This window comes from Culex quinquefasciatus, chromosome 2 (assembly GCF_015732765.1).
Source record: "Culex quinquefasciatus strain JHB chromosome 2, VPISU_Cqui_1.0_pri_paternal, whole genome shotgun sequence".
NCBI lineage: Eukaryota > Metazoa > Arthropoda > Insecta > Diptera > Culicidae > Culex > Culex quinquefasciatus.
In genome coordinates, this window is record NC_051862.1 from 142876836 (window position 1) to 142889455 (window position 12620).

Sequence of the window (12620 nt, forward strand, 5' to 3'; positions counted from 1 at the left end):
TTAATTTTCTCGGTGTAACCCAATCAATATGAAAATACTTGACTTATCAATTTAAAAGATCATAATCGTGAAAAATTGCAAACATTTTACTTTTGTTCAAATCTCATATCCTTATCTCTTGAATAGAAAATCAATTAAATTATTTTGAGATGTTCGCCAAAAAAGAATTTTAGCATAAAATCCTGTTAATCACAAATAAAAAAATACTGAACTGTAAAATTTTAGTTTTGGATACATTCCTTTTTACTCAACTTTCGAATTTAGTTTTCATATGCAATTAAATTCTTTCAAATTTTCACAAAATCACTTCTGTGTTATCATCATTCTAGTTTCCCACATCCGCAACACGCTTTTATAAAATTTGTTATTCGAAAATCATATTAGGCTGGTACAAATTATATTCAACACTTGTAGCTCCAACGGGGTCAAAAAAGTAGAAAATGCAACTTCACCGGCTCTTTAAACACTTAAAAAAGTTCGAAATGCCTTTTTTATGGTGGCTTAAGGTAGACGCATCTGTAGTAGGTGATTCTTGACATCCTTCCGGATCGAATGCAACAAGAATGATCCAAATTGGTTGAGTTTTCGCCAAGATACAGCCGGATGAAGTTACATTTCCAACTTTTTTGACCCCCTTGGTGCTTTGCGTAAGTTTTGACCCCATTGGTGCTACAAGTGTTAGAGGGAGGACAGGGGGCTGTATTCATCATTACAGTGCTACCATAAAAAAAAATTACAAAATATCATCGAATCCATAAAAATAAATTCTTTTCAAAACATCTACGTTGTTGACTTACAATTCCAAATTTGTTAATTTATGAAAAAAGTATTTTTTGTTGATAATACATATAAAATCATTAAATTATCTATCTAAATAATTTGCAATCAATTTCACAAGTTTTTGCTATGAAAATTTAAATGTCAGTCAAAATTTTTATAGCCCCCTGAATATTTGAGAAAATTTTGAAAGGAGGAAGTGGGGAAGGAGGAGGGGGGCGGCTTCAAAATTAGCAATGGTCTTATTAGTCAATTTGATACTTTTAACACCTTCCCCAAAATGGAGTTGAATTATCTTTTTGGCATGAAGTATCTAACTAATTTTTCAATTGTTTTTGTAACTATTTTAAAGGCATTTGGAAATGAAAAATATGATCTTTCTCGATTTTGCTTGTTATAATGATCCACAGTCAGGGCTTTAAACATCGTTCTATCAAAATTTACCTTGACATTTGAGGCTCAAATTTGGCCCCAATTGGATAAAAATTTAGTTTTTCTGGCGCAAGTCTTTCATTGTTTTTCATTCATTCAACTTTTTAAACTATTTACGTTGTTTAATAAATACATAAATAAATACAGATTTTTGATGATGATGAGTTCTGATGAGCAGCGATGGAATAATAATCATCATTAGAAAATCTTTGGATGTTCATCAAGAGAAAAAATCCGAAGGAAGCATGGCTCTCCTCTCTCGCGCACGAAAGATCGGTGAAAAGAATCTAACAAAAATCATTATCTTGATTATTCGGCAGAACATCTTTTTTATTACTACACTTGCCAGTGTAACGTCACACGTCGAAAAATGACCTGTCACATTTTGTAGATGGGCAATGTGTGTAAACAAAGTGAAATAAATATTATTGAGTGGTGCTGACAAGAAATCCACAAAAAATCAACAGCAGAATGAATTGAAGAACTTTGGAAGCGATTTTCTTTTGCGTGATTTGCCTCCTCTCTCTTTCACTGGTGAAGAAAGTTCGCAAGCGAAATTGTTTTTTTTTTCGCAATTATTCCATCCATGATGAGGGTTGTTCAACATTTGACTATTTGAACCAAATTTTTACACAAACAGACAAAGATATGGCATTTGAGGGGCGCGAAGATGCTTGAATACTTTTTTTTCAGGGGATAAGGGAAATTTTCCAATTAAAAAAAAACTCTGAAACTCTATCTGAATTAATTGTACAGACCTTGAATTGAACTTTAATAGTAAGCAAACTTTGCTTTAAAAGTAATTGAAATGCTACCATGTTACAAATTAGAGCATCCAATTCAGTGATTATTTTTAGGTAAAACTGTAAGAATATTGAACTGAATAGTAGATCTCAAAGCGGCCTGTCAAAGTGGGACCAATTTGCCGTACCCACTTTCAACGTATTTTTATCACTATGTAAGCCAAAATAAAACTTTTTTGACACCAAATGTTTGATGCATGCTTAAAATTTCGCAAAACACTTATTTTTACAGAAAAACATTACACTCTAGCAATAAAAACTAAGCCACGCTTAAGCTTGAACATAGCTTCATACTTTGTTTTTGTTTACAGTTGTGGTGCACTGCAGTAGTGAGGATCATTCGGAGATCACGTCATGCATTCTCTCTTTTCAGCACACAGGTCTGTAACTGGGTGCTGAAAAGACAGAATGCGTAACGTGATTTTCGAATGCTCCCAACTGCTCCTCACTACTACAAGTGCACTACTACTGTAAACATAAACAAAGTAGAAGGTTTTGTTCAAGCTCAAGCGTGACATAGTTTTTGCTGCTGAAGTGACTGGTTTTGAATCATTTTGAATCTGTTGATGTTAAAGTTTTTGCTGAAAAATTAAGTGCTTCGCGCATTTTTTGTTCGTAGACTAAACGATGGGCGGCCAAAATATGCTTTTTTTTTATTTTCCACGTGACGATAAATTGCGTCAGAAGTAGGTGGAATTTTGTGAACCAGAAGAACAACCGAATGGAAGTTCCGAGATTATGTATCTTTGTATTTACAGATTTGTTGACTTCGAATACCTCAAAAGCTGGAGTATTTTTTTTAATCCTGACAAAATAAATTATAGATCGATTACAATACTTGCCATTTCTTGGTATCATTTTGCAAACAGTAAATTGGTTCCGCTTTGACAGTTCTAAATTAAGGCCGCTTTGCAGACAACTATTCTGCACCCAGGTCTGTAATTTTCAGAAGTCGACGGTAACATTTCAAAAGGCATCATGTACATTTTGACACTTTCTGGGTTATGGCATATTCTGAAAGTACTCCTAATAAGCTACCTCTCCACCAAAAATGAGCAAAAGTTACTTCAGTAAAGTCTGCTTAATCATGATTTTAAATAAAGTAACATAAACAAAATCTCTGCTATCAGCCGTCTCTGTTTATATAGCCCTGTCAACCTGTCAAACAAAAGGCTACATGAACCTCGTGACGAAAAAAAAGCAACATGAGAGCGCCATGTACATTCGGCGAAGAAAAACGATTCATAACAAAGCGCTCCCCTCAATGACAGCAGGGTGATATAGACGTTGGTGATTTCAAAAGAAGTTAAGTTTGTTTTTCTCAAATAAAACTACGGAACTAATGTTTTATTGAATTTGGATGATCAAGTATCAATAAAAGCAACGTTTTTCATCGTTTGTTATCATTAGAATATCTTATTTTGCTTTTATATTAAAATGGGAATTGAAAATGGATGCTCAACATTCTAATGCGTTTTTCTCAAAACGCATGGTTTGTACATGATGCTTTTTGAAATGATTGCGTCGAAGTGTCAACGAGGTTTATGGATGAGCATTTACTTGAGTATCATCAATATCTAACAAGATTTGAATTCATAACAAGATTTATAACATAGGTTTACTGACGAAGCTAGAAACTCAATAAGAAAATCATATAGTGGGAAAGGTATCTTATTGGAATTCATATATAAACCAGTATCCTTCTATTCAATTTAGAACTAAAATCATATGTTTCTAGATAGAGTTCAAAGCTCAATTTTCAGTACAGTGATTTGCATCAGCTAACGCTAATAACTTATTGAACCGTCTCCTAGAACCACCGCAAGTAATCTCACCAACTCCATTATCAAAATGAGTTCACCCGAGATTTCGCACACCCAGCCATGTCGAAAGCCCTGCTCATTCTGAACTGCCCTCTACACTGCAGGACAACTTAATCTTCCATCAGAATCTGCTCAACAGTCCGGCAGTCCTTCCACTGGTGCGTGAATGTGACTACACCGACAATCACTCTCGGATCTAATCCCAGCAGTGCACGAAAGGGCCTCCTCCTCCTCATCGAATTGCATTGCATTGCAATGCCATAACGCTCGTAATGAGTTGAGTCGAGAGTCTCAACACAACACACATGCAGCCGGGGCTTAAGCCCTTCTCATCTCTGTCTGTCCCGTGATTCTCATTCCAGTTCGGTGTCTTCTGTATGTGGTCTCTACTGCTGTGGTGGGCTTACGAGGACGTTCGTTGACCCGTGCCAAGTACTTCTTACGGGGCTTACCTTTCGACGAGAGGTGTCTATCGGAACATAACCCGACACTCTGGAGGAACCAGCCACCAATCACACTTCACACTGAACAAATCCAAAATGACGACTTGCTAATGACTCTTCTTGTATCACCCACCCACGCACTGTGCACCGTACACAAATCACGTACAAAGCTCTCAGCTCTGTACCGCGGACACTTGGAACTGCTGCTGGGACACAGCTCGCGGATCAGCAGGATCCTATCCGCTATCGCCTATCGTCGCAACACTTCCGAAACGCATAAATTTCACTCATCAATGCACAGCCAGAGAGAGAAGATATTCACAGCCGAGATAATAGCGGAAAAAATCAATATTTTTACTCCATAGCAGCGCGCTCGGTGTGTGTGCACCGCACTGGAGGGCAATTTACGGTCCTCCCACCCCCGACTGAGCCCAGCAATCTGACCGTTCGAACCCGCTTTCCGTGGCCTCGCGGACCGTGCCGCACCGAAACTTGACTCGCCGGACCAGGATCGCGCACTAAGCGACCGTTTCGCGCACCGAAAACCGCAATTTTCACCCCAAAAACGGACCTTTTCGCAGGTCTAAAACATCGAGAAGAGCCACCCAGAGGCGCTACGAAACGAAAACACACGAAAATTATCCCGACGACTAGTTACGGAGTACGGCGACTGGTGGAGAACCACGGACACCAGAGAGTAGAGATACCGATGCGAGACGCATACCACTGGAGCTGGAGTCTGATTTATGTTTAGCAACGCGAATGCTTGCGTTAAGGGAGAGGGTGTATTGGTGCTAGCGACTGTCAAACGCTGGAGTGATACCACGGTGGCCGCATGCGCCGAAGGAGCTGGAGGAAGAAGGCTGGTGAAGGGATAGAAACGCCACTGAACGCACTCATCACGGCACGAAGAAACGGGGTTTGAACTGACCGTTGGGAGGTGGGTGCTGCTGATTTAGCGACTCGAACTCCGACTTCGATTCTGATTCTCCGAAAAGACTACATCACTGACTATGAATACAACGCCTACAATAACTCACCAACAAAAGTTATCAAAATTAGTCGATTACGATACCATGCTTTTAAATGGTAGCTCAAACTTAACGACTCGCACACTACACCCAAACTGAAGATCGATGACATTCAATGCAGCTACCATTTTTTTAGGTTTCGCTAATACAACATCGCTAGCTGTCAGGTAATTGGGTACTAAAGCCCTATGTAAATTTTTATGTACAACGGTAAAAAACACAATTAAAAACCATTCCTGATCACTTTTTTTCATTTTATGCAAAGAAATATTGACAAAACAACATTTTTTTCGATGGATCAACTATGGTCCCCTTGGAACGAGCTGTCAAGTAGGACCTTTTCTGTCAAGAAGGACCTTGAAGTTAATTATTAAAAATTGAATTAAAAATCCATTTTAAATCCTTTGCGGTCGTTCAAAGAGTCATTGAACTCAGAAAAATAAACTTAATCGCTAGCAACAATAATATCACAAATATAAGCTTAATTTTAGGACCCAATTAGACGCAAACATTTGCATCTATTTTTTACCAGATTACCAATTCAGTAATTTTGGAAAGAGCATATTTTTTTTATGCCTTTATAATTTTTATAAGAACTAGCGACACCTACAGTCCCGAGCATAGGTAAATAACAAGGGAAATGCGTAATAATACCTTTCTCTGGTATCAATCCCAAATTTTGGTATTCCTGGACCCTTTAAAATTTGTCTTAAGGATTATGCAAGAGCAAAATGTGGTATCATACCAATTTAAGGTATTTCATTTTTCATTTATTTTTCAGAAATTTCAAACTTGATTTTAAACATTTTTGATATACCTCCTAAAGAAATGACTTGAAATTGTGGAAAATTTTCTAAGTCAGGATGGCACATTTTGGTATTATTTTGGTATTACAGTGTTTTATCAAATTCCTCTGAAACTATGAGAAAATTTTGACCAATTTTGACAAAATAATTAATTTTTGCGCTAAAACGATGCCTCAAAGCGAATGCTTTCATTGAAAACCGGAAATTTCAAACTTGATTTTAAACATTTTTGATATACCCCCCAAAAGAAATTACTTGAAATTGTGGGAAATTTTTTAAGTCAGGATGGCCCATTTTGGTATTATTTTGGTATTGAAGTGTTTCATCAAATTCCTCTGAAACGATGGGAAATGTTAAAGCTGATTTTCATTTTTTTTATATACTCACTAAATTTTTTTTTAAATCGTTGAAATTTCTCTAAGTCGGGATAACCATTTACTTTGAAAAACGAGTCAATCGTCAGATTATTGAATTATGATGAATTTCAATAAAATTTCATTTTAATAACATTTATTTTTCAATCTTGTTATATTTCAGAAGCTTCAAGAACTTTAAACACAGACCATTCATCAATGACAAATGTATTCGATGTGGTGAAGAATATCATCAAGAACAACATGGAATCATCAGGTGAGTAGATTTGGCTGTTGCATGTAAATCATTTCCGTTTTTTCACTAACTGCAACTCTGGGGTTTTTTTTCAAAAGGTCCTATAAACCAAATTTTCAATTTTTGCTTTTTGGGTGTTTTTAGAACCGCCTTGAGTCAGGGGTACTAAAAAACACCCAAAAAGCAAAAAATGAAAATTTGGTTCATAGGACCTTTTCAAAAAAAAAACTCCAGAACTGTTGCTTTAAAAATTGTATGAAAATACCCAATTTTGCTATTACTTGTGCAAACACCAGTGACCAAATTGTGCTCTTGGTTGCCCAGTAATAGATGGTAAAATACTATGAAATCATACCAAAATCATGTATGTGGAAGATCAAAGCAATACCAAAATATGATTTTCCAAGGGCGCGGGAATACCTAAAAATAAAATCATGGCAATACCAAGTTTTGTTATTCAAGCAATGTTCAAAAATCCAAAAGACCTTAAATTGGTATTGAAATGGTTTTATTTTGAGGTACTATTTTATCCTTGGAATAACATGGTTTGGTATTGTTGTGCCCTTTCACATACTTTATTTTATCCTTTTAAAAAAATATTGGAAAAGCTGAGAAATGAGCTTACAGAATTTCTATCCGTGGATTTATCTTTTGTGTACATTAATCTTTTTTCTGAGATATGACCTTGCAAATACAGTGCCATCCCGATTTTGGCAACACTTAAATATTTTTGGTTTCGTCATAGGGGAACTAACCTTTCTCAGCCTATTTCTTTTTTCGGCCTATCAGCACTTTGATCATGAATGAACTACAGCTTTCATAAAGTGTTTTTGACTGTTCCAAAGTAATAAATAGCTCAAATAAAAGTGAGCAAGCAACTCTTCATTGCTGATGCATCTAAACATGTTGATTTAATAGCGAAAAACGGCAAACGTGATGAGAATTGTTCAACCGACTTAGAGTGATGAAAATGGGTATATTTCCCATTCTTTCAAAACATAAATTAAATATTTCTGACTTAAAAAAAAATATTTTGAAGAGACATTATATCTTGAATCATAAATCAAAATTCATTAGCTTCCCACGAAAACATCATGTAACAAACAAAAGTGCTCGGATCGGGCTCAAAAATTTTCGTGGAGTTTCCTGCCCAAAATAATGGAGCACCCGCTGTCGAGCAGTTTTTGACAGTTCGCTCCATAAGAAATACATTGTAGAAAAAAGCAAAAACTGCTCGAATTCCTGTCGATTTTCGAAGAAAATCATAACTCTCCGCCATTTCAACCAATTTAGGTGTCTTAAACGCAAATGAAAGGTGATAAGTTGGCTTAAAAAAAACTATAATTTCAAAAATCTTGCCTAACATATGAAAAGGTCGTATGAAACTATAAATCTGTAGTTTTTTTTAAAAGGTCCAATAAGTCAAATTTTAATTTGTTGCTTTTTGGGTGTTTTTTAATACCCCTGACTCAAGGCGGTTTCAAAAATACCCTAAAAGCGAAAATTGGAAATTCGGTTTGTTGGACCTTTTCAAAAAAAATCCAGAAATGCCGATAAGACGGTGTCTGAACCAAATAGCTTATGTCTGGAACTATTGTTTCATCGGGTTCTTCAGACAATTTTACGAAAAATGACGAAATCGGCAAAAAAAAACAACTTTTTTCACTAAAACACCGATAACTTCAAAAGGTACCAAAAGATGCGTATTTCAATTGCGAAAATACTCAAACACATTTTTCAAGTCACGACTTAAATTTCAAAAGCATTGCTTAATCCACCTTTAGGTGATTGGTGCCTTCCTCACATTCATATAGTACATTGTCGCTTGTGTACAATCTGATTACACGTCTTATCTTTTTACACAGACTTGTCACAAAATCGCGCACTAGCGATAACATTTAGTTAAAACAGCATCATTCGCCCTAAAAATATTTAATAATTTAAGCTTCATTACATCGGAAAACTCTTTTAAACACCTTTATTAATGTTTAGAAAATAACGTATTTTCGAACTGCATTCAAATTAGCGAATCCAAATACAGTAAATGAAACAACTGGGCAAATGGATTCCTACATTAACATGCCTGCCAAAAAATGTATACATTATGTTCAGACTACAAGTCGAATTGTGTCTAAAAATTAATACTTAAAGACACTTTAAGTTACTTTATGTGCTCTTAACTTTGATACAGTTATCAGATCTTCTATGTGTTTTAGGCTCATTTGAAAGGTTTTTCAATTATACCTATAACTGACGACGGGTCGCATGATGGACCAGGGCATAATTTGAATCGAATTGAAATTTATTCAAAACATTTTTCTTTACGTTAAATATTTTTTAATTTTTATAGTTTGTTTTTCTTCAATATACTTATTTTTTCCAAATAGTCCTACAATTTTGCCTAAGACACCAAATCGATCAAAAAATCATTTCTCAAGATACAGATTTTGAACAATGATTTGAAATGGCTTGTGTAGACCTAGAAAATCGATGGATCGAAATAATAAAAATACAATACATTATAAAAGATTTAAAGAGTTCTAGAGAACTTGCAGCAAAGTATATTTCGCTCATTTGTTTTAATTTTCCAAATGTTTAAAAAATGTTATTAGTTTATCAAAACGTTGTTCTCATAAAATTTTGAAAAATTAGTTTAAATACAATTTTGAAACATTATTATTTATAAATAGGAACATTTAACACTCAAAAAAATATCATGACATTTCCATAAACATGAGTTCGGATCAAAAATTTCCACGAATCAATTTTTGGAGGTCCTGGTCAATAACGAAGTAGCAGCTACGGGTAGACACCAATGCTATGCTATGCTAAAAATGAGTTCGGATCAAAAATTGGACCGAAAATTTGGAATCTGTGCAAATCCTGTGAGCAATTTTCCGCTAAGAACAGGAAAAAAAAACAATCTGGAAAAAGAACAAGCTTTGTGCATGAATTGAGCTGAAATCTTTATTTTAGGCACTGCACAGTGGGAAAAATCGAGGCAAAAAGCGGTTTTAACTGATGCCGGGCAATTAAAACTTTCAACCAAGACTGTTCTCATGTGAAAATTCCAAGGAATTGATTGGTGATGGTGAGAATTCGCGAAAATTTGCGTAAGGCACATTTAAGGTCGATTTACCCTATGTTTTGTTGGTTTTATTAGTTTTAAATTTGTTGCTGAAATGTTCAATATTTTGACATAGCTCTTTCTTACGTGAAAAATTCCGAGCAATCGATTAGTGATAGGGAAAACTCGTAAAATGTACCTGAAAATCATTTCGATGGAGAAGAAAAAGTTAAGTCACCGCATTGAACATTTAGGCAAACTTATAAAAACAGCAAAAAATAGGGTAAATCGACCTGGAACGGACCTTACGCAAATTTCCGCGGATTGTCTCCATCACCAATCGATTTCTCAAAAATTTCCACATAAGAAAAGTCTTAGTTGAAAGTTCTGATTGACCGGCATCAATTAAGTCCGTTTTTTGTCTCGACTTTTCCCACTGTGCACTGGTTCATTTTCTGATTCTGCCCACTGAGAATTTTGGCTCGAGCCTTGAGTCGATCTGGCTCGAGCCAAAATTCTTAGTGGGTGAGTCAATTTATACAATAGGGTGGCATCAAGAATGAAAATTCGTCAAATAAATTGAGCTGCTTATTTTTTATGTTTTTTTCTGGGATCGAAAACAACCTCCCAAAATTTGAGAGCGATGGTTTGAAGTTATTGTACAGTAAAAACCTCTTTTTTGTATTTTGATTTTTATAATTATTGTTTACAATTAAATTAAAAGAAAAAATCACATAATAATAGAGTTGAAATTAAAAATAAGCGCCATAGAAAAATCAGATTTGAAGGCCTCGAATAAGATGAGTGTTAACTAGGAGAACAAGAAAAATTGAAAATTTTGGAAAATCTGAAGAGATACCCCCTGGCTCGATTCTTTAGGCTTTAATAAGTAACTGTGCCAAATTTGAGCCAAAGCTAAAATTTATGGGGAAAAACATCGCTTCAGGATTTTGGTCGCAGGTGGCCCAGGTCTCTCTGAAATTGTTCAAGTGTGAGATTCTTGTAGGAAATTTTATTTCTTACAACTTTGTCGAAAAGTGCAAGAAGATCCGAGTTGATCCTGATGAGTTATAAGCAGTGCGATGAAAAGAAATCGGCTTATTTACTTGAAAGTATATAAGGGGTATATAGGAAGTGTACAATACTTTTTACTAAAAAAAAAAATTAGGATCAATTCAGATTGTGCACCCTTCGACGAAGTTGTAGGAAATTAAATTTCCCACAATTTAAAATAAAATTTGTAACAGTCTAACTGGTTGGAACAAATATTATCATAGTCTTTTTAAAAATCTGTGTAACGTTAACGCATCTAAAAATTGTTGTCTTCTATTTATGAGTTTCTACACTGTTACTGTACTGTTGTTACAAAGTTATACGAGCTGGATATCATTAAACTCCCTTTTGTCGTAAAAATGATTAAAAAACTTTTTCCCGTTTGACCATACACAAACAAAACTTTAACTCACCGCGCGCTTAACTGCGTCTCAGTGTTTATCCATAAAACTCCGTCTGCTTGCTAAAGTGTATCGCTTACAACGTTTTCACGGCGCTTTCCCCACTTTTCCCAATCACTGATGCCGGTAGAATTTGCAAAACACCACCACCACCACCACCAACAACAACAAGGACTTCCTTCACGCAAAACAATAGCTTTTCAACAACAACCGGATAAACTCAAACATACGTTGCAAACTTCCAATTAATCACTCGAACAGCTTTTGCAGTTGCTGCTCCTCCTCCTGCTCCTGGCTCGTACCAGCTCTTTAGCACATTCCAAGTGCAATAAACATTTCAACAACTCTCACTCTTCCCTTTGCTGAACAGAACCCAGGGTCGGTGTCGGTGTGCACACGAAACTCGTTTAAAATTCAAATTATTTCTCGATTGCTTCCTGCGACGAGTTTCCTGCGCTGCTCCCCAAAACTTCCTGCCTGGCACAGCACTTCTTCGTCCAGCTGAGCCTGACTGCACCTCAACGGTCAATCCCAGAGATTCCAGCCAGGACAACGGGGCTGGTCTCTTCCTGGAAGCACGACACGGCCAGTTTACAACAGCAATTATTTTCCTAATGTGATTTCATTTTTTAATTGATCTAATTATCACCACTCTCTTCTTCTTCCTGGTCTAGTTGACCGGCTCGGGCAACAGGGATTCCACCACCAACAACAACACTGCGCTGCGGCCACAACTCCCACCTCCAGAAACTCCGGGGTGTATCGGAGACGGCGCGGAGGAGTATCCAACCGGCGTGATGACTGCCAACGGCCCGATACGAGCCCCGGAACACTATGTAATCCTGTGTTTTTATTACCCTCTGGAACAACACGACGACCACCCAACAACGACCGGTGAGGGGGTGGGCTTTTATGTAACTTTTTCCCTCAAAGCTTCCCCCTAATGCGCGCACACACACTGACTGTGCTACGCACAGACACACAAGCACACACACACACACGCGCGTATCGACAGACCGGATGTGGCACGGAGAACACTCGCTCAAGAGCTGCGGAGCACCACACGGAATCGACGGAAGTCAGCGCAAGACTGACCAACGCCAGTTCGAGTTGCTGCTAGCTTCGGGTACGGATCAGATGGTCTGCTGGGAGCTTTCAGGGGGGAAGCTTTGGTGCCGAGCAGGGGAGCTTTCCGAGTGGGTGGAAAACGGGGAAGTGAGCTTTGGAGAGGTGTGTGTATGCATCCCTAATGTACGGATAGGGATTGCGTGTACAGATGGGAAAGCACGTGGGTGAACGCAGCGTTGTATTGGTGCGATACTTTGTAGTAGGCCAGCTGTTGTTTACAAACAATGTAGTACTACCTACTGGAAGG

General features: G+C 36.9%; 1 protein-coding gene across 9 annotated transcripts in view; it reads right to left on the bottom strand.

The window, feature by feature from the left end:
* Window positions 1–12329, bottom strand: part of LOC6046331 (tyrosine-protein phosphatase Lar) — a 483374-nt gene extending 471045 nt beyond the window's left edge. For 5 of the 9 annotated variants that reach the window (XM_038253038.1, XM_038253036.1, XM_038253034.1 and 2 more), the window contains exon 1: window positions 4288–5002. The gene's annotated coding sequence lies outside the window, so the exon portion shown is untranslated. Of the gene's footprint in view, window positions 1–4287; window positions 5003–11257 lie in introns of those variants that run through there. The other 4 variants (XM_038253040.1, XM_038253037.1, XM_038253039.1 and 1 more) reach the window with 2 other exon arrangements.
* Window positions 12330–12620: the final 291 nt, after the last annotated feature.